Source organism: Hevea brasiliensis, chromosome 7 (assembly GCF_030052815.1).
Source record: "Hevea brasiliensis isolate MT/VB/25A 57/8 chromosome 7, ASM3005281v1, whole genome shotgun sequence".
Taxonomy (NCBI): domain Eukaryota; kingdom Viridiplantae; phylum Streptophyta; class Magnoliopsida; order Malpighiales; family Euphorbiaceae; genus Hevea; species Hevea brasiliensis.
Genome location: NC_079499.1, coordinates 8531831 through 8556288, shown reverse-complemented (window position 1 = coordinate 8556288; position 24458 = coordinate 8531831). Strand labels below are relative to the sequence as shown.

General features: G+C 33.0%; 1 long non-coding RNA gene across 1 annotated transcript; it reads left to right on the top strand.

The window, feature by feature from the left end:
* Positions 1 to 1921: 1921 nt before the first annotated feature.
* On the top strand, positions 1922 to 24107 carry LOC131169104 (uncharacterized). Its single transcript, XR_009150034.1, has 3 exons — positions 1922 to 2308; positions 2839 to 2881; positions 23813 to 24107. It is a non-coding gene; the product is annotated as an uncharacterized LOC131169104 (long non-coding RNA).
* Positions 24108 to 24458: the final 351 nt, after the last annotated feature.

Sequence of the window (24458 nt, the reverse complement as noted above, 5' to 3'; positions counted from 1 at the left end):
ATCCTAATCTAATAGAAACATATCTACTAAGGGTAAGCATTCCATCTTATTAGAGTCTAAATCACAAGAAAAATCCACGAAAACATTAGGAGAGGAGAGCAAAGGTTTGATTTGAAGATTCGTATAACTTCATCTTGGTCATCATTCACACTCAAGGGAATAAAACTTCAATACTTTATTTGATGTAGCTAGGAATTTACATTCAATATCACCTGACACAAATCACCCAAAATAACAACTTCCCTAATATTTATTTGACTCATAAGCACATCAGTTTTTATTAGCTTTGTTTTTGTTTGGGGGATAATATTAAAAAATATACTAAAATTTATAGGTAAAATTATAATTTTAAAAACAGCCCCCACCCTCGCACCTATTACCGCCCTTGGTTAAAAAAGGGTAGTAGGTTATTAGCTGCTGTGAGGGTTTTTAATTAGCAAATACAACTGTGGCTTTTCATTCTTTTGGTACTCTTATTCTTTAGTGAATGCCTTGACATTAGGTCATGACATGACCTGTCCTGCCTAATGACAAGGTCTACTCAAAGCTAATGGAGTGTTTTTGGGGTCAAATTTTCTAATGTCGAATAGCAAGCAAGTAGTTAGGTTTGACAGTTTTATTGATTAGACGGCGAGTATTTATGACCTTATATGATTTTTTTTTTTTTAGTTTGTTTACTTTTTATAAGACGCTAAATGACAAACATATCCAAATCAAATATATCCACTAAGAAAAAGCATTCCATCTTATTAGAGATTTTGAGTCGCGGGAAAAATCCACAAAAACGTTGGGAGAGGAGAGCAAAGCTTTGATTTGAAGATACATATAACTTCATCTTGGTCATCATTCAAACTTAAAGGAATAAAACTTTAATACTTTCTAATTTGATGTAGCTATGAATTTTCATTCAATCTCACCTGACACAAATCAACTAAAATAACAACTCCCCTAATATTTGTTTGACTCATGAGCTCATCAGTTTGTAATAGCTTTGTTTTTGTTGATTCTTATCTTATGCGTTTGTCTATACTTGTAGAGATAGCAAGAGATTTAGTTAATGCATTGAATTTCTTAACTATTTTTTTTTTCTTTTTGTTCTATGAATTTAGTATTGTAAGATTTACAAGTTTAGATATTGAGGCCGATTTGTTGTATAGCTAATGGTGAAAAATGATTTATATGGTTGACCCTTCTAGTTTGAGATTAAGGTTTAGATGTTTATTCTAAGAATTTAATTGCTATTACTTCATTTCAGATTTTGCTTATGGATATTAGATGGCATGACATGTTATAAACGTGGCTTTTGTAGTACATTCAGATTAGCTTATTGGCGGTAAAGCTCCAAGAAACTTGTGAAAATGAATAGTAAAAGGAGATAAAAACCTTTATTATTATATATCATGTTCTGTTTACCTGTATCTAGCTGCTGAAGCAAGTCATGTGACAACCTCAACATGTTTTTGATTTCATCAATAAGCATTAAAGGTGCTGGTTGTGTTGTTAAAGATCAATATTGAATTTTGCACTGGATTAAAATATTGAATGCTAGCAAGAACACAAAATTCAGAGTATGTTTCTGGTATATATTATGATTTGCATTACTTCTCATTTCTTAATGTCTGCAGAATCAGACTCTTCAGGGGCAGCTTGTTTTGTGTAGACAAGAATAAGGAAGTCCAATGGAAATTGCTGTTGTTGCACCCTTCCTCTGGAGAGCTGCAAGATTAGTTGGGGAATTTTCTTGTAGTGGATCATGATCTTCTTTCCAGTAATGAAATTTTTTTGGTTCAAGGAAGAGAGAACTTTGGAGAATTCTTATATTTAATTAAATCGTCACCAATGTCTACTCAGATGACAGTAAAAGAACTATGAAGGTATAAAAACAAACCTATTTTTCAACTTTTTGAAGTACCAAAAAAAAAAAAAAAATTGCTAAACAGATGGGTACAAAGGATGGGTACAATTTGAAAAAAATAAAAGATGGGTACATACGTGGAAAATCATTCACCAATCAAAGTTCCACGTTGGAAACGTAATTGTCAGAGTGGATGAGAAGTCAATTGCCTCCCATCATTATACCACTAATCGCATTTGCTAAGCTAAGCTTTTTCTTTCTTTTTTCCAATATTGCTACTTCCCCTTCATGTCTTATCATCTTCTTCCTCTTTGCAAGCAACTTTCTTTCTCGCTTTCATCTTAAAGAATCTTATACACTGTATACTCCATTTAAATGGTGCATTTTTTGGATCTGTAAAAGCCATTGAGCTGGTGCTTACCGGTGCTCTTGTGTTTTACTTTCATCATATATGTATGTATAATTTTTTTGGAGGTTTAGGTTTGAATCTGTGATTTGTTTGATAAAAATGGTGTTGCAAGTTTGAAGTTTCAAAATTACGTGGTATTTTATCTTCTTGTCATGTTGAGTTTGTAGGTTCGCTTATTGATTGACGCGTGCAATTGTTGTCCTCTTAATCGATTCAGTTTTAGGTTTTCGTTGGAAACTACTTTTTCAGCTCTAGCTAATGTTTAGATCTCTTTGCTTGTTGTTTGGTTACTGAGGAAAAAAATAATTTAAAAAAAATTTTTTTTTCAGTGAATATATCAGCTACTTCCTTACGTTTCAGTTTTAAATCAACAAGCTGGATTAAATTATTTTTATTTCATCGGTATTTTTATAATAGAAAAAAAAAATATATATATATATATATATATGGTCCCAGCTTCTTCTTTAGGGTTCCGTTGAACTCTATTTTCCTCTCTTCTTGAGTGTTTCTATGTTTCTCTTTCTCTGCTTTTCCAGCTTTTCTTATTCTGATAACTAAATCTCTTCTTTTTCAGGTGTTGTGCCTGAAGTTTTCTGGAACTTTGTTTCCATTTCTTGGTGAGGTTTTAAAATTTTTCCTCTCATGTTGGTAACATGCTTGTGCACTTATATAATTAAGACATGCTTTTCAATAATTTCCTGGGCTTAGTTGCCTAATTTTCAAGGTTTCAAATGTTTCATTGCATGTGATATTTTTTTATTATGACTATTTTTATTTCTTGAATAATTGAATTATTGTTCGCTATGCCAATTTTAGATATTTGTTGGATCTTGTTTTCTGGATGTGCACTTGCTTGTCATAATTTACACCCTAGAGTGTTTGATTATTTTCTCAAGATAAAATGTTATTTCATGAACAAAGTAGGCAAGGAGTTGTTGGCATCAGCTCCCGCCTGCAGTTTGTGGTCATCATCTTCTAGCTCTTAGTCGCGCATAGCTGGCATGTGTATGTCTGGGTATTATTCCTCCTATTGATTATAGTGTTGATTCTTGGAAGTATCCTAGAAGTAGCAGTAGCAAAATGGCCCTCCCTTTCAAAGATCAGAATAGTGTAATCAATGGAGCCCCTGCATCCAAATGGCAATCTCTTCTCATTCCATATCCCAAATTTTGTTGCTGGCAGTCTCCTTGTTTTAAGTGTCTTTGTATCTTAGTGTTCATGGTGATGTACTAAGTTTCTCCTATGCTTTTACTTTGTTGCTTCTCATTTTGAGAGTTTCTCCTATTCCATATCCCAAATTTTGAGAGTTATGCTTCTCATTCTTTTGTTGCTTATCAAAAAAAAAAAAAAAAAGTAGGCAAGGAGTTTGAAGCATTAGTATTTCTTTGATAGAAATCTAGAGAATGGTTAAAACTGAAAATAAATTATGAAAACAACTAAAATTGAAGGAAACACCATTTTGTTATCATTAGACTTTTAATAAGACAAAAAGGGGTTTCTTGGGGATCTTTCAATGGTCTATAATATTCAAGCATGGCTGTTATATTTTTTATCTAGTTATGAGAGTTACATTGCTTGTGATAATTCTTATTGTAACATACATAAGCTAGAGTTTTGTTTTTTCTTGTATTATGTCTTGAATTGAATCTTTGAAAAAGCAATAGGAGGATTCATTGTCATGCTAATATAGTTTTGTGTGTGATCTTTCATGAACTCTAGTTATGACAAATAGATGTACCAAAATTTTGTTCAAAAATTAAATTTGAATAAAGCAACTCTAGCACTCATGGTGATACTAATGGATTTTCTATGTTGTATTTGACAAAGTCTAGATACAAGATCTAGGTATTAAAACTCTATTCAACATTTGAGCTATAAACTTTTGATCTATAACCTATCTAAAATCTGACCTAAAAAGTCAGTTTTCCAAACATTGAAAAATAGAACTGAAAAAGAATGGTCTCATGTATGTACCATTGGACAAAACTAGATCAACCACCCAAATTCTCAATTTTCTTTTTCTGATGTCTGTCTAAGTCATTCATGTGGAATCCCTAGCCCTAATTTTGTTTTTCTTTTTGGCCTTTTAGCAGCATTTTGTTTTTATTAGGTTTTGAGAACCCCTGAAAAGTGTTTTTCACTAATATCTTATGCTACTTTATGGAGTTATTCAATTTCTATATCCACAATATCTCAAAATTTCTTCCTTTTTTTTTTATAAATATTTCCTTTATTGGGAAAGAACAAATTAATTATGTTATACTTTTTGGTTTTTTTTTAGGGTAAAAAGTTGAACTTAACATCAGCAAAGTGTAAACTAGCTAGGACTAAAATCATAAATCTTTTTATGTAGTGTAGTCTACACAGGTGCAAATGATTTGCAGCTAAAAGTATTTTTTCATTTTTCAACCCAATTTATTGGAAGCCCTTAATTTTAAGCATCATCAATTGTGTTTGGCACTTGCACACCAGTGATGGCATGCTTTTTATTTCGGACTCAAGTCCATGTAACTTCAACCTCTATCATTTTTTGCCAGTATGAGTTCTGATTTTTACTTTGAATTATGAACTTCTGCAGACAATTCATAAACAATAATTACGTGCATCAAGCATTTGAACAATAAATATTATAACAATTTATACCTTATGTTCATTTGAGCTACTCCATAGTGTTGGGTTTGAATTAATGCTCCATATGTTGTTGAAGTGTCAAAAAAAAAAAAAAATTGATGCTACAGCATGTAGGTCTTTCTACAAAAAAAAAAAAAAAAATGCATGCAAATAATTAAGATTTGCTAACAGTGGACTAATTAACAATAGTTACATGTATTATGAGTCCTATAAAAACTAATGCAACCCGTGGTTTTGGAGATAAATTCATTATCAAGGCCATCACTTACATCAGATTTTGAACCAATATTTTTCTTCCTTACACTTCAGTTCACATGGATTGAATTCTAACTCAGCACAAGAGATTAGCACAACCAAGAACATTAGGGATGATATTGTTACAGTGTTGATTCTTAAAGTGCTGATTGCATTAAATTGTTGTTCATAAACAGCATTATATAAGTGTATAAAGATAAGAAAATATAGAATAAAGCTTTTTCTGCTGCATGAAGATTCAAAACATTGACCTTTAAACTTTGATATAAATCTCTCATTATATTGTTATCCATATATGCGCATTTTTTGCATAGCTTATTGGCCTCCCATTGTCCTTAGCTAACTATATGCTTCTACATGTGCACTCATTTTTGTCTGAATGTGCATGCACATTGGCCTATATGCATATATGTGCTCACACTTTGTTGTTACATGTAAGTGTATTGGCACAATAATTTGTATTATTAAGTATAACTAGTCTAATGGTGATTCCATATTTGCTGGTTTGGCATTTCATGATAACATAGCAAGTTGGTTACATATTATTTTTTAAGCCATAAATTTGCCCAGCTTTTCATTCGCGATAATACTTGATTTTAATTGCTAGAATTAGCATATTTAGTATTGATGCTGCCAGTGATTCTCGGGTTGGCGAATATACTCGAGGTGGCTTGCAAGCAAGAAGAGAAGTGAGGTCGGTAACCTAAATGTGGCCGTTCTGACTCTTAAGCGAGTGATTGCTTAAGACCTCAGAATAATGACTGACAGAGAATGAGAAAAATGAATTGCATACCTTGATAGGTGTTCAGGACCTATTTATAAGGCAAAGAAAAGTGCCTTTGCGCAATCTATGGGATGTTGCTAATTCATATCCAGCTGTACCCTTCCATATGTTACGGAAATGCAACATACTACACCAACGATATTCTCGGCATCAATCTAGATTCCGATGGCCTTTGTCAAAACTCTGAGTTAAATTTATTCGAACTCAATTCGAACTAGATTTCTCACAGTGTTGTCCGCACTTCTTATGTTCGGTGTTTTTCGCACTCCTTGCGTTCGGTCTGCTCAAGTAATAGATCCAAACCTCTTATGATTGGATCAGATCTAGGGGATCCAAATCCTTTAAAATTGATTCGGATTTTGGGCTGTACTATATCAAGTATTTATCAATATTTATTTATTTTTTTTCACCATCATCCATTTTGGTGGTTCTTAGACTAATAGTATAGTTTCTATATGGAATAAGGTTCAAATTGCCCCTGTACTTGTTGGGGAGGTCTCACTGTACTTGTTGGAGAGGTTCAATTTAGCCCATTTTAAACTTTTGGTCCAATTTAACCCATAAGTTTTTATTTATGCTCAAATTAGTCCAATTAACAAAAATGTGCAATTATTTAATTATTTTTTTAATATTAAAATATTATTTTTATATTGTATAACTAATTAATAAAAATAAAAATATTATTTTTATTATTCAATATTATTAATTAAACTAAAAATATAAAAAAATATTTTTATATTTTCATATAATTAATTAAAATTAAAAAATATTACTATTCCAATTAATAATATTGAATAATAAAAATAATATTTTTATTTTGTTAATTATAAAATAGAAAAATAATAAAACAAATTAATTAATTAATTATACAATATAAAAATAATATTTTAATATTAAAAAAGTCATTTTTTAATATTATTTAAACAAAACAATTAAATATTTTAAAAATGATATTAAAATATTATTTTTATATTATATAATTTGTATAATTAAAATATTAAATAAATTATTTTTATATTATATTTTATTATTAAAAAATAATATTTTTGTTAATTGGATTAATTTGAGCATAAATCAAAATTTATAAGTTAAATTAGACCAAAAGTTAAAAATTGGCTAAATTGAACCTCCCCAATAAGTCCAGGGCCAAATTGAACCTTATTCCGTTTTTATATATCCTTGAACTTACCTATTGTTACCTTTAAGTTTGCTGAGTTGAACATAGCTGATTTTCCTTTTTCTTGTTGCTTTAGCTAACTAAATTCAACTAGATTTTAATTTATGTTTTCAAACTTGTTAGGATAAGTTGCTTAAATTTGTTTATTTCTTTAAATGATATCCTCATGTAATCCTACTAAAGCTCAAGTTCCTTTTGTTATTGAATATGCTTCTTCTTTCTTACCATTATATCAATCACATATATAGTTGAACTATAAAACCCTTCTTTCAATTGTAATTGATGGATGGAAACTCTATACCTTCTCTTTTATTGTTTTGCACATATTTTAACATCCCAACTTTTAGAAATGGGCTCATGAGTATCCAATGTTAATATAGCCAACGCTATAACAAAGAATGATGGTAAATATTTTACACTTGCAATTTTTTTTTAAATCTTTTTTTTTATGTGATATAAGTTTCATGTTCATATGGCAACCCCATGGTGTTTCTTTGGTCATTTTAATCTGCTACAATTTTGTGTCAAACTTTTTTTTTTTTTTTTTTTTTGCTTGTTGGATTCTCTCCAAGATTTAGTTTTGCATGGTTTATAGTCTTTCAAATGCCTCCATACATGTCGCGAATGAGTGCTACCATAAAAGTAAGCAAGCTGCATACTTGTTGTGTGGTTTTACTCCACTGTCCCTATTCCTTCACTTGAAACCAAACTTGGTTCTAGTTAATTTGTATATGATCCATTCCTTTCACTCCAAAAGTCCTCACAACAATCACCATTCTCTCATTTTCGTCTTGGATCATATGATATATTTGATAGATGCTTTTTTCTTCGCACCGCACACAACAAAACAATAGTTTGTAAGAGTCAAATATGCCTCTTCTTGTGCTCTATTTGGTGAAGAACAATATCAATATAATAGGGGGCAAGGTCAATCAATGGAATTATGATATTAATATTTTTAACTAATTCCAATGATTTAATAAAAGGAATAAATTTTAAAGTGTAATAGGTGTTGGAATTGATGAGATTTTCTTTAATTTATGGGATATGCTTATGAGAAAATCATGTGATTGATTAGCTTAATTAATGCTTATATTAAGGAGTGATTTAAGGAATGCTATGTGTCTTGTATCTTCCATTATAAATATGGACTCTTATGTATTATGTCACACCTTACCCCTCTATAAGGCATAACATGATCCCATAGAATACCTAATGAACTGTCAAACTTCACCTACCGATAATTCATTAAGTACTCTACAAGGGATTTTAAAACAATTTTCTTACTTTTGTTAAGTGGTGAGCATTTTCTAACAGGTATTTAAAACATTTAATTGAAATTAAAAACTAGTTAAAACTTTTGACCCATTTTATTTTTCCGCAAATTTTATAAAAATTTTGACAAAATTTTGTCTGTATTTTGAGAAACCAATTCTTTAAATACCTGTAAAAAGCACTTCTAAAAATTTTTTTCAACAACTGCTTCAATTTCATACTCAATCTCAATCAATTTCTCAACACATTTATCAACTTTCAAATTTCAAATCCACTATCCAATGATCATCAAAATACTAGCAATCCATTTCATTCAAATTAAATAAAATAGTTTTATTCATATTTCATTAGAAACAAAACAATTTAGATACATCATTACAAAATTTACATTAAGAGAATTTCAAACTACAATATATATTACAACTTTATACAAATTTTATACAAACTGCTCAAGACCCATTTTTACATGTTCATACATTTATGTGCAATATATACATCAAAAGAAATATTTACAATTAGGGTATAAATTATACTCGATGACTTTAAGCTGATAGCTTCTCACACCTCAGCAGCTCAGTCTGCTGCTCCTTTAGTCTCTGCATCTGCGACAGCAATAGAAGCTATCGCTGAGTACTAGGACTCAGTGGTGCACAACATATTAAAATAATTTTTATGCAAAATATAAATCACATTTATTTAAAAATTTGACTAAACATGAGCATTAAACACAAAACATGAATCATGAGATTTAATGCAAACCAAGTTCATTTCGAAGTATCAAAATACATTTCATAAAACCCACAATTAGATCATGCCATTCGAAACAAATAGAATCTCAATAGCCAGAGGCTAAAGAGAAATCACATCACAAGGCTAGCTAGCTCAAATATATGGATATCCATTCACATCCTCTTCTACTGGCACACCTCAACACTTCTCCAGAGAAGGAATCAAAATTCGAAACTAATTACCCCCACTAGTCATGCTAGTGAGGTGTTCAAATATATGGTCATGACACTGTGGTTTCAAAACTTATCTTAACAATTTGCGAAACATTGTCATTTCAAATATACACAATAACTTTCACAATTTAAATTAAAACATCATAAATAAGGTCACAATACTTTCAACAATTCAAAGCAACAGTAAAATGCATATTTCATTCATTTAATCAATGAATTTTTAAAGCATAGTGATGTTGTGCACAAACCTCAAGCGAGTCGCCTCTTGGCCTTGACTCGATTCCTCGGGTTCTTTGCCAGTATTCTTTTCAACTGAAACACACAATTTTATAATGTTTTAGTATTAGAACTTAACATAAACCCAAAATAAATTTAGCTTCACTTTTACCTAGCTCTAACGTGCTAAATTCAACGTTCTCGAAATTTTTGTGTTTCGGGTTATTATTCACTATACTATTCAAGTCAAATAGTTGACTTTCTAAGGCTTAATAGGTATGGGAACTCCAACTTCACCCACATACCACATTTTGGTCACTAAACTTGTTGGTTTTGGTCATTTTCTCAAAACTTGGGTCTTTTAGGCAAAATTGCCAAATTTTCAATTTTGGTGTCCCTAATTGTACTGTTTCATTGGTCAGTTTACTGTTGGAAATTGGCAAAACTTTCTTCATAGAAAATGTTCCCTATTGTCTTAAGTTTATTCTCCTTTTAGAATCACGCCAATTGGAGTTTTGTAGCTCAAGTTATAAGCAAATTACGTTTACTGTTCATGCTGCAGAATTTGGTTCTGCAGATTTATTGCTCCAACTTCATTCAGCAATTTGATCAAGTTAAGTCCATAATTTGGTCTAACTTTCTTCATATGAAATGTTCTACTATACCTTAGGTTTCCATCGGTTCAAGAATGACCTAAATCGGAGTTTTCTAGAGAGAGTTATAGCCATTGAAACTTTACTGTTCAAATAGCAAATCTGCAGTCTGCAGATTCAGTGACCAAACTTGGCTCAGTAATTTGATTGGGTTAATGACATAATTTGGGTTTATGTTCTTCATGAAAGTTTTAGATCTATATCTCATCTAACCACTGGTAAAATTTCAGGTCATTTTGACCTGCCTAGCTCGAGTTATGACCAAATGAACAGACATCAGTTTGTGTAGTGGCAGCCTGCAATTTTTCAACTTTGATCAATTTGTTCACTAGGTTTTAGTCACTTTTTGGGCATGCTTCCTAAATGAAAATTGTGTCATTTAGTGCCTATTTTCATCCCTAATTGGTCCCATATCAATTGGACTTATAAAATTTCATTTTTGGTCGCTCAAAGAAAATTTTGGTCATGCTGCCAGCACATGACCTTATCCAATCCGAATTGGCTTTTAATTCCAACACTTCTAACACACCTCATTTGGTCACAAGTGACCATTTTTCACTTCACATTAGGTCAAATATATCATTTACGATTTTCTCCAAAATTTTTGCCTCAAAACCCTAGGTCTCAAACCCTAACCACACTAATTCATTGTAATTAACTAATTCAAAGCATATAAATACAATCTTTCAACTCATTCAAGCATTTTAACATGTTTAACTCAATCAAACTCATGCAAATCACTCTCACCTCCCTGCTGGACGAATTTCAGTTTAGTCCCTCACACATATTTTTTTTTGTTTTAAGTTTATTTCTATGCTCTTGATGCTATACATACACTAATTAAACTAAAAACTTGAAGTTTGCATTACTTACCTTGTTAGGTGTCTTTGAACTTTCACTTGCTCTCAATTTTCTTCAATTCTTTGATGACCAATCTTCCTCTTAAGTGATTAATTCAAGTTTTTGTGAAGCAAGTATGGGAGGATTTGGGGTTTAATGGTGGTTTCAAAGCTTAAAGCAAGTTTTAATGGAGGTTTACAATGGTGAGGGAGAGAGAAACGTAAATGGTGAGGAAGATGAGGCTTTTTACTTTTTTTTTTCTTTTCTTTTCTTTTGTTTTTATCCTTATGGAAGACTCAAAAATCTATTTAATTAATTTATTAATTATATAACTTATGGCATCATGCATGATATCATGCATGATGTCATCTTCCTACACCTTTTTAACTTTTTCATTTTCTCTTCTTTTTTTTTTTTTTTTCTATTAGTTCTTTAATTTAATTCTGGATTTTGAAATTTTCTTTTCTCCGATTTTATTTGACAGTTAGGTCAGGAGTCAGCTCTCGGGGTCAATTGATCAAATTGCCCTTCGCCGGTTCAACCCGGTTTGCAAATAATTCCATATTTCTTCCGGCTCCCTGACCTAATTATTTGACTGGCTTAACAGTTCTTTTTCGTGATTTTCTCTTTTCCACTGTGTTTATAAGGTTCCTAAGGACCGCGGCGTCACATTTCATGGTTCGAAATTTGAGTTTAAAAAGACTTCATAGTCCTTCCCGAGAAGGTCACCCATCGCTGTGACTCTCGGCTCGTTTAACTTCTTCTGTTATGTTTTTCTTATTTATACTCAAGTAATTGAACATTACTAATTATTTGTGTTTATGGTTTATCTAGTTGTCTGAAGTGTGGTTCTAATCCCCTTAATTGTCCGGACCGACTCCGGTCACCGGAACAGTGAAATGTACCAGGCTATACAAATGGGGGTGTTACATATTATGCCAAGTATAAGTAAATGAAGATGTAACCCTTTGAGATTCATTTCAATTCACTCCCTTTCTCTCCCTTTTCTTCTTTCTTGCTAAAAGCTCAACATGGTATAAGAGTCTGCCAAAAAATTCTAGGGTTTCTTCTTTGTTTTGTCCTCCTTCTTTACAAAGCTATAGTTTTGAGTATCAAAAGTTATTTTCCTTCTTCAGGGTTTTAGTCCCAAACTATTCATCTTCCTTTTCTTCTCTTTTTTCATGATTTGAGAGTCTAGGGTTGAAGTCTCTACTCTCTTCCTTTCCTCTAGCAAAGCCTATGGTTTGAGTCTCAAAGCTATTTTTCTCCCATATTCTCATTTTTCTTCATTTTAGCCTAGGGTTTGAGTACCAAAGCTAATTTTCTCCCAAATTCTCATTATTGATGATGGATCCGTAACTTTAGCAAAAATTTCATCAAGGGGGAGTGTTTGAATTGATGAGATTTTACTTAATTTATGGGATATGCTTATGAGAAAATGAGGTGATTGATTAGCTTAATTAGTCCTTGTATTAAAGAGTGATTTAAGGAATTCCATATATTTTATATCTTCCATTACAAATATGGATACTTATGTATTATGTCAAGCACAAGTAAATGAAGATGTAACCTTGTGAGGTTCGTTCCAATTCTCTCCTTTTCTTTCCCTTTTCTTATTTCTTACCAAAAACTTTACAATAGGAATAGATGCCAAGACAATGAAATTTGAACCATTTTAGTAGTATTGGAAGTCTAAGGTCTAGTTATTTGATGATTTGATGAGTATAAAAGTTAATCCCCCTGTTTGGAATGTAGAATTTTGGAAGAATTCAATTCAATTGATTTCTTTTTGGCTAATTCTCATGTTTGAATGAAAGAATTCAATTTTTTTAATTTAAAATATTTATTTTAAAAGAAATAGAATTTATAAATGATTGTATGGGAATTCTTCAGAATTTTTTTCTTGCAAATGATTTATTCCAAATGAACCCATTATAATTCACAAAAAAATGATGTTGTGATGTTGAAGTTAAAAATTTTGGTGGTTTTTGGTATTTAGGTATTATAGATCCCTTTAATTTTTCCATATCCCATTTTGAATTGCTTTCTTGGGAGTTGTTGATTACTTTTCTAACAACTTTTATGAATTGTGACCTATGCATATAAACAATATTCTCTAAATCAATGCCCATTTGAGCATGAGTTTAGGACATCATTTAATATCTTATGTTGCATTAGTTTTTAGAGTTCCTTGCAAGTTTTTGCGAGTGCATTGAGAATTCTATCCCCATTTTTTTCAAGAGAGAGAACATAAATGAAATTATAAGATAAGAGCAACTCATGATTTGATATCCTAATACACTATGTTTCAATTGTATATTATTATATCTTATATGTCATAATACGTTGTTTTCTCTTGCTTTTTTGTATTAATTCTTAATACTACTACTTTGCATGTTTGAGATTTCTCACATAATTCTTCCCTAGAATTATTTTTGCACTGCTTATTTTTTAGTGGAAATTTCTAATATCATGTAGTTTTGTTTGTCGTCTTCATCTTTTTATTTAAGTATAATATGAATTGCAACCAAGTAGTAAATGTTTTCTAAATTTTAGATCTCTGCTAATAATATTATATTGGTTTAAAACATGATGGCTTGATTAAATTGCTCACTTGCGTTCCTATTAGCTGATATTGTTTCACGTCATCTAGGAGATTGTCACTTGCTTCAAAATAGACATGTTGATGATCATATTTGTTGTTTATTAGATAATTTCCCATGCTATGTGAACACAACAAATGAAGTGATGTTCTTAGCTTGAGTGTTCTTGGAAAGTTATTAACTTGAAAAATTAGATGTTATGAAAGAATTGTTTTTTGCAACAAGATTTGGAGTTGGATATTAGCCTAAAAACTAAAGTTATTAAAGGCTTAAGGCGAACTAAGACGCCAAGGGGTCCTGGAGCCTAGGTGCAAGGCGCAAGGTGAAGACACGCGCTAGAGCGAGGTAAGGAAAAAAAAAGTCAAAGTAAAATAAATGTGAATATTCCATCAAACTTCAAGTAACATAAAGCTAAAATTAATAATAACTAATAAGCATTCAAGTAATAATATATTAAAACTTGAATAGTCTTTTAATATTTTATAACTAAAGTCAAGCAATTATAAAATAGCTACTCTTCAATCTTCATCAAGAGTAGCATCATAATTTTCTTCATCTTTGTTTACATCTTCATCCTCTTAATACTCATCTCCAACTTAGTCACTAGCTATACTAATTTTGAAAAATTTTAGATTGATAAATTTCGAGTTAAGTGGTGATACTTTTTGTCAAATAAGATACTCGTCGAATGTGGAAATTAAAAAGGCGTGCATTTTTAGCCTCACGCCTAGGCGCATAAGGTGAGGGCCTAGTGCATGTCACCCACCTTTCTCTTGTAGAGGCGCTAAGGCTAGAGCCTCGTGAGCCTAAAGCTTGAGGCGTGCCTTTAATAACTAAGCTAACAACTAGGATGAGGTTTAGTTTAACCTCATGGCCTTGAAGTCAACCATTGATTGTTAGTTTTAATTTGAAAAATCCCTTGTGTATGGGTTAAGTCTATAATATTTTTATTATTCTTAATGATTGTTGGTAATAAATTGCTAAGGCCACTTATGTAGATCAAATGAATAATATATCTAATGGAAAGTTTGGGGAATCATCAAAATTCTTGACATCATTGTCATGGCTAACATGGTTTAGAACCCTGACCCACTAGCTGATGTAGATTCTAGAGATGGCTTGAATGAGTTCTAAAGGTTTCTATTATTGGCTTTTTATGATGTGGCTGGTGGTGGAGTTACATACTGGCTGAGTTTAACTTTAGGTCACTTTGTCAAGTCTAGCTACGGGCGTGGGTCATGACTTATGGTGGAGTTAGATATTGTTCTAGCCTAACTTTGGGTGACATGGTCAAGTCTAACTTCATTATAATTATTGGGTGTGTAGTCTATATGGGCTTTGTCATGACATTGTCACTATTTTCTAACAAAGAGGTAATATAATGTATCACCTTGTGATCTACAATGTATGTAGTTGTTTCTAAAAAATAATCATGTTCATGGGCTTTAGGGTCTATTAAGCTTGACTTGACTCAACTCTAAAAATGGGTTCTTGGTCCATCGGATTCATAGTTCGTTAAAGTTGGGCTAGGCTGAGTCATGATTACATGCATTTTATGTTTATATATATATATATATATATATATATATATATATATATATATAAAATTTTATTCACATTGGCTAAGATTGGGCGAATAAGTAGGTCTTGTCATTCAAATACGTGGAAGAACAAGAGTACCAGAAGTAGCTATAAGAAGAAAGGTGGTTGGAATAGTTAGAAAGTTATTAGTTTGCTGCAAGGGTTTTTAGTTAGTAATTACAGCTATAACGACTCATTACAGTTTAATGAGGATAACATAAAGCATCTAAAATGTACAGATGATTGTGTGACGCCTCTTACCCGTCTACTATATAGCCGAGCAAGAAGTACTATATTCGGTGCCGGAGCACTCTATCTTGTTTTATCATATCTATTGTAAACTTTTAATATCATTTAAAAGTAGTAATTCGTGTGTATAAATTTTCTTTTTTATAACTTATTTCTATGGAGACCCGGACAAAGCCTTCCCTGTTTTGTTAGCATCTTACTAAATCACCTGTTAACATGTTCATAGTCATTTCACACATTTCCATATCATATTCTCTTTTATCATATCATTCATAACTATTTATGAGATCTCAAAATGAAGTATAATCTATTGCATTCATATGGAAATTCATAGATAATAAATTACAAGTTTCTATTTCAATCTCAAAGTTTAATTACAAGTCAAAATGAAATACATCATAACTAGTAATTACATTATGATTAGACATAATGAACTAAAATATTAGTCTATACATGGGCCCTACCAAAATATAAAAGACTGGTGAGGTGACTCTGGACGATGGCAGATCTGGTCTGAGCTCTGTCAAGGCATTACTGGTGCTGCTGCTGCGGCTGGTCGGACTGGTCTCCATTACCTGCGCGATGGAAAACCAACGCGCTATGCATAACACTTAGTGGTGCATAATTTATAATAACAATAATTTAACAATTAAAATAATAATTGCAATTCATAATTTCTGGGTTTTTTATATTTTTATTGTACTTTGGAAATAATTAAAATTATTGAGATCTTTTCTGTTTACTTATTGTATATTCAGTATTAATTAATGATTGTTAATGCCCAAGAAACCTATAACAGACTATAAGAGCTGAATACATGGGAGTATACAGGTTAGACAGCTATATGTTTACCTTGTATACATCTGTCAGGCTTGTAAAGCCAGAAATAAAGTAGACAAAAGTAGGCACAATGGTCAGTAATTAGGCATATAGCCTGTAGAACAATCATACCAGACATATATTATCAGTTCATGATTTTCTCGTTAGGCAGTACTGCTATCTGTAGTCCCTAATTAGTATACCAATTTATCTAAATTAAATTAAAAAGTCTAGGTATATTATGGGCAATTAAACATTTTTAATTATTTTAGTACTATTCACTATCACTATTTTCTAGTACTGTTCAGTGGTACTATTCATTTCATATTAATAGGACATTAGTCCCAATTTACATATTCATATCATTTTTAATATTTAATCAGCCTTATGAGTATTTTAATTATCATGTATAGCATTTTTCTCTTAACCTTTCTTTAGGTTCATTTTGATGTATTAACTATATCTAGGAATTTGGCTAGGTTAGGATGTCTATCTGATCACGCTTCCTTCATAACAATGCTCCTCTATGTTTAAACTTAAATTTCAATTTTTGAATCACTCAATTTGGGGTTATAGAACTCAAGTTATGGTCAAAATATCATAACTGCTCCATTTGCCTCTAAGCTGTCCAGAATTGGCAATTCCTGGTCAATAAAATTTGATCAGTCATTTGCTCGTTTTATGGTCATTTTTAGACTTAGGTTCCTTCATAAGATTTTTTCCTCTATGTCTTAGGGACTCCCAGGTACAATTTCATAATTTTTCAAGCTTCGTATAGTGAGTTATGGTCAATGTATTGACCTGGACTCTAAATCCTATAAAGGCAATAGTCAAACTTTAGGGCAGTATGTTTGACCCTCTTTTTAGGGTCTTTACACTTAGAATTTGGCAAAGGTGTCTAAATCAATATTGTAGCCCTAAGTATCATGTTTCTAGATCATATTGGCACATCTCAAATGGAATTTCCTAGTGGGAGTTATGGCCAAATGAACACACGGATATGAAATGACATTCTTGGTTCAACTTTACATTTTTCAGATTTCAATTTCTAATTTTGGCTAATATTTTCCCTAGGATGCAATGGGTTTTGGAGCTTGGTGAAAACATAAAAATTGTTGAGCTATGTCTTATAAAACTTTTGGCACTGGTTTCACTCAATTTGCAACTTTGGAGATCAAGTTATGGCATATTTGCCAAAACTGGTCAAACATACCAAAGGAACAGTGTTCTGGTCAATTTCTGTGTTGGCAGTTTTAGTGACCCAAATTGTGCTAACAATTTGACTTAGTTAAAGGCAAAACTGGGTCAAGTGGTCTTCACTATGTCTAAGCTTTCCATTTATATAAATTTTAGGTCATTTGGACCAGTATAGAGAGAGTTATGACCAAATGAACATTGGTCATTTTCTGGGTTTTAGTGTTTGGTCATCCGAGTTTGGGCAGAGAATTGGTCATGATTTTGACAAAATTTGAGCATGGTGTCTACATGAAAAATGGGCGATTTTGAGTCTAATTTCACTTTCAGTTGGCCTCATACCAATTGGAGTCACACATTTTTAGTTATGGGTCAATAAACCCACTGGACTCATTGAGTCCAAACCTAAAGAAAATTGAACACTTCCAATATGTTAATTTCTCCAACTTTCTTAATTCAATTTGCATGCAATACACTTCTATAAGCAACAATCTCAACTCAATAAGTCAATTTAAACATTTTACATAAGGTCCTCAATATTTACACAAACCCTAATTTTTAACGTTTCAAATTTATACAAACACTACACAATCAAACTCCCAACCATTTCAACTCATCACACATTCTCATGGAACCATTTTTCATCACTTAAAAATGAAAAACGAAAAACCTGAAGTTCCATGGCTGTCAAAAATCAATGGTTCTTTCCTTCAAGATTTTCTTTTTATTTTCATGATATTTATACTTCGCTAAACATGTTTTTCATGTTTAATAAAGGGAAGAAGAGGGATTAGTGCACTAACCTTACTTGAGCTTTTCTAACTTCAATTTTCTTGCTTCCAATGGGTGTCTATAGCTTCCTTAGGGTGTGGGGAAGATTTTTAATGAAGTGAGCTATGGGTTTTGATGGGTAGAAGCTTGGAAAATTAAGCTTGAAAGCTTAACAACAATGGTGGAACTTGGAAGCTAGCAGCCGGCCAAAGAGAGATAGAGAGAGAGAGAGAAAGAGAAGAAAGGGTTTGGTAGGATTTCTCTTCTTATGGGTATTTATATTTATATTTTTTTGTGTACTTAAATTTTAAAATGTCCATAGTCTTTTCTTTTCTTTTTTTTTCTTTTCTTTTCTTTTCTAATTAAATTTATAAGGTTTTTAACTTATGTTAATTTTTATTCTCTCAAATTTTTAATTTTAACATTTAGGTCAAAATTCACCTCTGGGGTGAAATGACCAAAATGCCCTTCATGGTGCATAATGAGTTGTTTTTATTATTTTTTTTGTACTAATTAATGAATTCTCTAAATTTTTCCTATATTTTCTTTACATTTATTTCAATTTATGCCTCTCACTATAGTTTAAGTGTAGTTCTCGATATTCTGACTGTGCGAACAAACTTTAGTCGTCGGAACAGTAAAATGTATGGACTACCTATGATGAGGGCATTACAATTCTTTCCCTCTAATAGAAATTTTGCCCTCGAAATTTACCTGATGTGAAGAGCTGAGGGAACTGCTGCCTCATCGTCTCCTCGCTCTCTCATGTCACTTCTTTTGTGTTGTGGTGTCTCCATAAGACTTTCACTAGTGGGATCCTCTTGTTTCTGAGTTCTTTCACTTTCCGTGCCAAGATTCTAACTGGTTCTTCTTCATATGTCAAATCAGGTTGCACAATTATCTCCTCTGTTGAAATAACATGTGAAGGATCTGATCTGTATCTCTTGAGCATCGACACATGGAACGCATTGTGAATCTTATCCAGTTCAGGGGGGTAAAGCTAACCTGTTGGCTACTGGACCCACACGTTCAATGACATCGTATGGACCAATAAACCTAGGGCTTAACTTCCCCTTCTTACCAAATCTCAGCACTTTCTTCCAGGGTGATACCTTGAGAAACACCTTCTCGCCAACCTCATACTCTATATCCTTTCTCCTCAGGTCTACATATGACTTCTGTCTGTCTAAGGTGACTTTCAAATTGTCTCTTATGAGTTTCACTTTTTCCTCAGTTTGTCTCACTAAATCTAGGCCCACTACCTTTTCTTTCCTCATTTATGTCCAGTGTAAGGGAGTCCTGCATCTCCTCCCATACAATGCTTCATATGGAGTCATTTTTATGTTGGCTTGGTAGCTATTGTTGTAAGCAAACTCTATCAAAGGAAGATACTTCTCCCAACTTCCTTCAAAATCAATGATGCAACTCCTTAACATATCCTCCAATACCTATCATGTAATTCATGTCATTATTAGTAGTCTTTTAACATCTATAATAATTTACTGGGTTCTAAGGGTTACCTGAATCACCCGTTCTGACTGTCCATCCGTCTGTGGATGAAAATCCGTATTGAAGTGTAATCGAGTGCCTAAGGACTTCTGTAGCCTCTTCCAAAACCTCAAAGTAAATCTCGGGTCTCGGTCAGATATGATCGAAGTTGGCACTCCATGTAGCTGGACTATCTCATCTATGTAAATTTCTGCTAATCTCTCCAATGAGTGGTCGGCTCTAACTGGTAGGAGGTGAGCTGACTTGGTCAATCTATCCATAATCACCCTTATAGTATCATGCTTCCTCTGTGTCAATGGTAGCTCAGTCACAAAATCCATGATGATGAGGTCCCATTTCCACTCTAGTATGGTTATAGGTTGTAACAACCCTGATGGAACCTAATGCTCAGTCTTAATCTGCAGGCATGTCAAACATCTAATCACAAAATCACTAATTTCTTTCTTCATTCCAGGCCACCAATAATGTGTTTTTAGGTCTTGGTACATCTTGGTACTTCCTGGGTGCATAGCATGGAAGCTACCGTGCGCCTCTTTCAAGATATTCTTCTTCAGTCCCTCATCTCCTAGTACACAAATTCTGTCTTTATAGTATAGGCACCCATCTCTTTTCAACTCATAGTCAGTCTCCTTCCCCTCTTGAGTTCTGCCCATAACAGTTAGCAACTTTTCATCTTTTGCTGTGCTTCTTGTATTTTCTGTAATAAGCTTGGCTTTACAAGTAACTCAGCCAAAAGTGTCCCATCTTGTGCTAAAGACAACCGATCATTCAATGCTCTCAAAGCCATCATGGACTTCTTGCTTAGGGTGTCAGCCACTACATTTGCCTTTCCCGGGTGATAGTTGATCATACAGTCATAATCTTTAAGAAATTCAATTCATATCCTCTATCTCAAATTGAGTTCCTAGTTCCTTCTAGGTTGGCAAATACTTCAGACTCTTGTGATCCGTATAGATGTAGCATTTCTCACCGTATAGGTAATGCCTCTATACCTTCAATGCAAATATTATTACCGTCAATTCCAGATCATGAGTTGGGTAGTTCTTTTCATGTGGCCTTAGCTATTCGGAAGCATAGGCAACTACTTTTCCTTCCTGCATCAGAACACACCCAAGCCCATTGTGAGAGCTTCGGTATCACTATAGATCACATAGTCTTTTTCTGACTCTGGCTGTGTCAACACTGGAGCTTCTGTAAGCATAGCCTTCAGCTTCTCAAAGCTGGTTTGACATTTATCATTCTAGTCAAACTTTGCATTCTTATGCAGTAACTTAGTTAGTGGGGCTGCTATAAGGGAAAATCCCTTCACAAATCTCCTGTAGTATCCTGCTAACCCCAAAAAGCTTCTGACCTCTGTTACATTTCTGGGAGGTTTCCATTCAACTATTGCCTCAATCTTCCTTGGATCTACCCTTATCCCATCTGCTGATACAATGTGTCCAAGGAAGGATATCTCATCCAACCAGAAGTCATACTTGGACAACTTGGCATACAACTGCTTTTCCCGCAGTGTCTGTAGTGCCACTCTCAAGTGTTCATCATGCTCCTCCCGGTTCTTAGAATACACTAAGATATCATCTATAAAGACCACAACAAATCGATCCAAGTAGGGATGAAAGATGCGGTTCATTAGGTCCATAAAAGCTGCTGGTGCATTTGTCAGCCCAAATGGCATCACTAGAAACTCATAGTGTCCATACCGAGTCCTGAAAGCAGTTTTTGGAACATCTGTCTCATTCACTCTCAACTGGTGATAGCTGGATATGAGATCCATCTTGGAGAATACTCCAGCTCCCTTCAACTGATAAAAAAGGTCATCTACCCTAGGTAAAGGGTATTTGTTTTTCACAGTCACCTTATTCAGCTGCCGGTAGTCTATACATAGCCGAAGGGTACCATCCTTCTTTTTCACAAATAGCACTGGTGCTCCCCAGGGTGACACACTAGGGCGTATGAAGCCCTTGTCTAGTAGCTCCTGTAACTGAACTTTCAACTCTCTCAATTCAGTAGGTGCTATCCTATATGGAGCAATGGACATCTATGCAGTTCCCAGCATAACCTCTATAGCAAACTCCACTTCTCTATCAGGTGGCAAATCCGGCAACTCTTTCGGAAACACATCCGGAAAATCACATACAGTGGGGATTTCCTGCATACTTGGGCTAGTCTTTCTGGTGTCAACTACATGTGCTAAGAAAGCCCCACACCCCTTTCTTATCAATCTTTTGGCTGCTGTGGCTGATATGATGGTAGAAAAACAACCCGTTCTTTCACCCACAACTGTAATCTTATACCCATCTATTGTCTGTAGTGACATCCTCTTTAGCCTATAATCTACCATCGCCTGATGATGTGGTAACCAGTCCATACACAATATCACATTGAACTCATGGAATGGTGGCTCAATCAAGTCAGCTGGGAACTCATAACCTTGTATCCTCAGAGGACAACCCTTGTAGACCTTTTTCACCATGACACTATGGCCTAAAGGGTTTGTGACTTATCTGTCCTCCTCTAACTCCTCTATTTGTATCCCTCTATCAACTGGCGGTGTGATACACACATATGAATGTGTGGAACCTAGATCAATCAATGCTCATACTAACAAATCATGTAGAGAAAATTTACCTCTAATGACATCAGCTGGCTCTGGCTCATCTTGAGCTCTCATAACATAAGCATGAGGTGCTACCCTAGTCTCCTGCCTCTGCACTGTCTCTGCAGTAGGTCTCTGTGATGTACCAGCTGTATCAGGCCTCACAGGTCTCCTACCCCTCTGTGCTGCTGGGCCAAACCTCTCCATATGAGGTGAACCAGTGGGAACACTAGTGTTATAACACCCCTCACCCGACTACAGTGTAGCTGAGTAAGGCATGTCACACTCAGTGCTAGAGCACCCTATTTTATCTTACTTTATTCCTTTAAAAATTTTGTTCTCATAATATTTTAATATCAATCATTTTTCTAAGGAGAAATCAATGGAGTTTTCCCTGTTTCTATTACCATTTGGCGTATTTCACTATTCACCTGCTTAAAATTTTCGATAATATATTTACAATAATAATCTCATCATTTCATGCATCATCTATACATTTCCATTCTATCTTCAAACCCATACAATCTCATTCATGCTCAAATCACATAAGCAAAATTTTCAAATTTTATTAATACACATAATTTCATAATTTACATGATATATAAATTAATTAAATATGAATTAATCAATTTATTAATTTACATCACATAAATATTACTTATAAATTCTTAGTTTACATTACAATATAATCGAAATATTTAATAAAATAATGATACTATGTGCCCTTGTTTTGCCAAGATACGTGTGTCAAATTGGATAGATTGGCATGCCAATAGGGTATTGTTTTAGCAGTATTGCGAAAGGCTTTATGCCTGTATTCATGGATTTATGCCCGCACTCATGACTTTTATGCCCAATTATGTGTTATCATGGCTTTTTAGCCATACTGACTACATACGTGGTTGACGTTCCGCGTCCCATGGTATGACGGCCCGAGGCACCCTGGTGTCCAGTGCCAACGACCCGTTATCCAATTTAGTTAGCCTGTCATAGGTTACTTGGGCAGTGAATTTTATTGAAATAAGTTAATAATATTAAAAATTAAATAAATGAGTAAGATGACTTAAAATAAATAAGAATAGTTATTTAGTAGAAAGTACTGAACGAAATGATAAAAAAAATAGCAATAGAAATATAACTTAAATAAACATACAAATGCACTTTTTCATAATAATATAAAGCTAAGAATAATGTTCTTGGAATTTTTGGGGATGGTACATTATTACTGTGAATTTAGGAATTAAGCGCTTCTGAAAAGGAATAAATTAAAACAAAAGATAGTTGATACTATAAGTATTATATTAAATTATATTAATTTTCAGAGTATCTAAATTATGATCCATTCTTTTTTTATTTGTATATATTATTTTTTGTTATATTATTGCACCACTAAGCAGTAATGCTTAGCGCGATGGATTTGTTTCCTCGCGCAGGTACTGAAGCTAAAACCTAGTGGACATTTGATTGGAATTTTTGGAGTCCGAATCTGCAGAAGTGTCAGAAGTATTCAAGGTTGTCACCTCCTCAACAATGCATGTAGGGCCCATGTAGATCACATTATGTATTTTGTATACAAAAATATTTCGTATATTGTAATGTAAACTAAGAATTTGTAAGTAATATTTATGTGATGTGAATTAATAGATTGATTAGTTCATATGTAATTAATTTATATATCATGTAAATTATGAAATTATGTAAATTAATGAAATTTGAAAATTTTGCTTATGTGATTTGAGCATGAATGAGATTGTATGGGTTTGAAGATAGAATTGAAATGTATAGATGATGCATGAAATGATGAGATTATTATTGTAAATATATTATCAAAAATTTTAAGCAGGTGAATAGTGAAATATGCCAAATGGTAATAGAAATAGGGAAAACTTCGCTGGTTTCTTCTTAGAAAAATAATTGATTTTAAAATATAACGAGAACAAAATCTTTAAAGGAATAAAGTAAGATAAAATAGGGTGCTCCGGCATCGAGTGTGACATGCCTTGCTCGGCTACACTGTAGTCAGGTGAGAGATGTTACAAGTGTTCCTCTGGGGACAATCTTTCAGAATGTGATCCGTAT